Genomic DNA, 4833 nt, shown 5'->3' with positions numbered 1-4833 from the left:
CTGGAGCGAGTCCAGAGGAGGGCTATGAAGATGATGAGAGGAATGGAGTACCTCTCATATGAGGACAGGCTGAGAGAGCTGGGCCTGTTTAGCCTGGAAAAGAGAAGGCTGAGGGTAGACCTCAGCAATGCATATAAATATCTGAGGGGAGGGTACTGAGAGGATGGAGCCAGTCTCTTTTCAGTTGTGCCCAGTGACAGGATGAGAGGCAACAGGTACAAACTGAAGCAAAGGATGTTCCAGCTGAATGTGAGGGGGCACTTCTTTACTGTGAGGGTGACAGAGCACTGGCACAGGTTGCCTGGAGAGGTTGTGGAATCTCATTCTCTGGAGATACTCAAAACCCACCTGGATGCTATCCTGTGTGACATGCTCTGGGTGATCCTGCTTGGCGGGGGGTTGGATTAGGTGATCTTCAGAGGTCCCTTCCAAACTCATCCATTCTCTGATTCTGTGATAAGTACTATTTATGATAAACATTTGAATAGCATATTAACAATAATTTTCATGACAAATAAGGTTGTGGTTCCTATTACAAGAGTTGCTGTATGATCACAGGAATAAACAGTTTCTGCCCCTCAGAATTAAAATGTTACATAATCATTTTAAAAGAGAAAAAAAGTGCACGGTACACAACCGTTAGCTATTGTAAGCACACAGTTAGAACAGGATATTATAAAATAACTTGCACAGAAAAAAAGGAAGGAATTATTGAAGGAATAATTCTCCAGACAATGTTAAAAAAAAAAAAAAAAAGAAAAAAAAAAGACCAAAGCTGCTTGTAGAAGCAGCAGATTGTCAAGCATTGACAGTGGCACTCAAGCCTTATTATATTCAAAGTGTCCATATGATTCCATTTAAATCCTTGAAAGTGCTTTCTTTTTTTTCTTTTTTTTTTTTTTTTTTAACCTATGGATTTTATTGTTAGAGCATGTACTCAGTCACCAGCAATCCAGTTTTCTTCTGTATCAATCATCTTAACTTCCTAAGGGAACAATGCTTTCCTATGTCACATATGCTTCACTGTTATACTTGTTTCAGCTACATTGATTAACCTGTAAAGAAACATGGAAAGAAACCACTGCAAATATCAAAAGACTCTTCTCTGCCAGACATGAAGAACGTGAGTCCTACAACGTGTAAAACTTCTAAGCTGTGAGTGCCTCATTTTTCTTTAGAAAAGTTGGGCATGAAAATGGAGTGAATGAACTCAAGTGTCCCTGTTGGATTGTTGGTTTGCCCAGTGCAAACAAAGTACTAATCAGAAATTATGTTCTCCAAGGGATCACTGTTGTTTATTTGATTACTTCATTCCCAATCATAAATTTTAAGGTGAAAGCTTTATAGCAGTCCCTATTGCTGTTATGAAAGATATGCTATGGTAGAAATAAAAGTACTGTTGCTTCTCCTGAGGAGCAGAGAAAGAGAAAGGAGAAGCCATGCCTGACTGAGATGACCCCTAAAGATCTAATAGGAATATTTGCTGAGGTTTTCAAAGCCTGAGTACATTAATCTCCTCTTAGCTGTGAAGAGCACATAATTCTTGTGTTACAATAATTGTCTGTTCTGTTTCTGCATGGAAAACAGAGTAAGGTATTAGAGTGTATGTTTTTGAGCCAAGGCAGACTACTAAATCAAAGAAAAAAAAAAAAAGCACCACTGAATCAATACCAAGAGTACTTGGAAGTATCCCAAGAAAGGTCTTATTGAATGGCTTGCATTGTGGGAAAGTACATGCTGACAGGCCCAGACAATAGCACTGCAGGTTTAGTCCCCTCCCAAACTCCAGCTTGTACCAAAACACATGAAATACTGTGAGAAGCCAGAAGCCAGTATCATCTCCCATTAGCAGGTCCATGGAAACTGAGTTGCCAGGTTGTTCACCAAATTTCAATCCGAGTGAGTACTAAGACAGGTTATTATATAGTCAACCTGCTATGGGGCTGCCTCTTAGGCAACTTATATGATCCGTGTGAATAAAACCCTAACTGCTTACCTGATCAACCTATTTAGAGCCAAAATGTTTTGCTTGACTTGTACAGTCTGAATACAGACTACTTGTATTAAATTAATAATACAAGTTAAGGAAGTTAAAAGAAGTAATTCTGATAGATGTGCTCAGCTTTGCGGGTTAAGGCAGTTATCAAAACCTCCTGTCTATCTACTCCTCACCTGGAAGTTTATAGAAGGAAATTTATTCCCCTTTACATGTCATTCATTGGTTCTCTTTAAACTGGGCAGAAAGTACATTTCCAATTCTGTAATCTCTGTCAACATAGGGCAAAAGGTCTTAAACCACTTGACTTAAATAATTAATACTCTTTGCTTCCCTGCACAGGGGTCAAAGTCCTTAGAGGGAGATCTCCTCAGCAGCATTTACTTAAAGTCAGGTTTCATGGCCTTTGACAATCAGATTCTATGCTGTAGTGAGCACAAGGTATTTCCAAGTTAACTATAAGAAAAACAGTGTAAACAGGGGCTAAAATATCTGCTGCTTTATAGACTATTGTTAATCAATCATATATAGCAGATTCAGTATTACTGACTTTTGACTTGCTCAGCAAAAGTACAGAAATGAACATTCTTGCAAATGTTAGTTTGAATACAGAAAAAAAAAATTAAAAATGTTCCCCAAATTTCAAATTAGAGAACACAAAGGTAGCAGAACTTGGGCTCTGTGGCAATAAATCTAATTCTGAAGCTTATTTCACTAAATATTATTCTGGTTACTGTTTGAAATCCAAAGTGTAATAGAAGTACTTGTCACTTTGTAAGCTGATCAAAGTATACAACTGTCAGTAATGTATCAGGTAAAAGTCCTTAAGCTAGAAACTACTTTATTAGTAGAATAACCTCCAATCCTATTATAAAAAGGCCTTCCTAAATATAAATAGGCCTTCCTAATAGTAGTGTGTAGCCAAGTTTTCTCATTTCACTCAGCCACGAACTGTTTCTCTGTTACTAAATTAAGTAAAATTGAAATATTGTCAGCTTGGAAGAGTTTAGAGGAATAACTACCGTGTAGCATGCAAAGTAAGACACTCATACTAAGTTTAATTTAGCCCTAAAACTGGTACTGAACATCATCATATAAACAGCAAGTTTTGCAAAAAATCTCAGTAATTTTCAATATTATCATATAAACAGAAAGTTAAACAGAAGATATTGGCAACACCTAAATACTATTTTCATCACAATACCTATGACTGTTACATGAAAAAACAAACAAACAAACAAACGAAAGAAATAACAAAGCACACACAGAAAATATGCAGATCATTCAAAAAGCATGGTCATCATCTTCTGAAGTGCCACAGATGACTTTGAATCCACAGAAGCCCATTCTAAATTAGTTGAAGTATTCTATATGACTAATTCAGTGTAGACATTGAAATTGTGACTACAGTTACAGAAGAATGGAGATCCTGAACAATTTTCAAGTCAACATGGATTTCAGTCAATATCTGAAGAGTTTCAATTGTTTACAAAGAGAAATGGTGTCAGATATGCTCCATCACTCTCCACCCCTACAACAAATGCACCAGTGGAAAGATTTATTCATGTGTTCCAGCAAGCATTTGAAATTATGACTGATAATGGAGCATACAACACATAATTGCAAATATACTTTATTCCTGTAAGCTGACAGAAGTGTTTTATACACTAGAGCTGAACGTCTCCATACAAATTGATTGTAGCTGTCTTACTGATGAACTGATAACCTGACAAAAGATAGCAGAAAACTGGAGATGGTGATGTTGCTTCACGAGTCTATGAATGTCCATACATGATGAGATAAGAGAGAGCAATATGTTCTGGCAAAGGTGCAAGAAAGTTTCCAAACACAGGTTCTACAAGAAACCATTCATTATTCATACCAATTGGGAAACAGAGCACAGCCGATGACACAGACTAACACCAGCGTGCTCTATGTCCCAATTCTTACCAGACGGTTCAAGTGTGATTCCAATAGTCCACAGCTGGATGATTTTTCCGATGAAAAGAAGCCAGAACACACATCATTCCACATGCTTTTATAAAGTATCTGTAAAGCATTATCCAAAGAGAATCCATAAGACTTCATTTGTAGAATGCTGCATATTTAATGACAACAATGCATTTTAGTGTTTCAAACGTCCTTTTCAAGTCAAGGGGAGGAATACCACAGAAAAGCAAGTAGCTCCATGAACAGCACAGAACAGCAGACCAACAAAGTGTCTTACAATAACAACTTTATTGCCTTTGGACAGTATTTTGGTATCTAAACTGGAAGTCTTTTGGTGGCTGATATGATCTGCACAGGGCCTTCTGGATGGATTTAATTGAGATAAATGCACCTTCAGCCTTTAATCAGTTATTCTCCACAAGTTAAATCTATGGAAAAATTATTTCAAATATGGTTGAAATTGATTCAATACTTTCAAAAGTTCCTGCTGGAAAACAGTAACAGGCATGCAAGTGACCATTTCCAAAGGAAAATTATCTAAAATAGACATTGTTCCTCCAAATCTGTTGTTAAGGCCTGCAGGTGCTTCAAAAAGTAGCACACAATGCAGGGGAAAGTATTTCCTACCATCATTATAGCTTTCAAAGCCCAGCCCAAAGGAACACATGGCCCTTTATATAACTGAGATAGCTAAAGACAGCATTTAATACAAGTCCCCTGCAAAGCTGTCTGTATTTCTTGCACTACCAAGCCTGTAGTACCAGCACTGGATACCATACCTTCTGGAAGGTGAGAAACCTCTTCTGGTACTTGCTCTGTGTGCTTTAGAAATCTGAGATACCTGGAGCACCAAGGTAGCAGGTCTGCATGTAATTAGTAAATGTTGT

The sequence above is a fragment of the Anser cygnoides genome, chromosome Z (genome assembly GCF_040182565.1).
Source record: "Anser cygnoides isolate HZ-2024a breed goose chromosome Z, Taihu_goose_T2T_genome, whole genome shotgun sequence".
NCBI classification, from domain to species: Eukaryota; Metazoa; Chordata; class Aves; order Anseriformes; family Anatidae; genus Anser; species Anser cygnoides.
The sequence above is the reverse complement of the archived record's forward strand: the minus strand, read 5'-3'. Positions refer to the sequence as shown.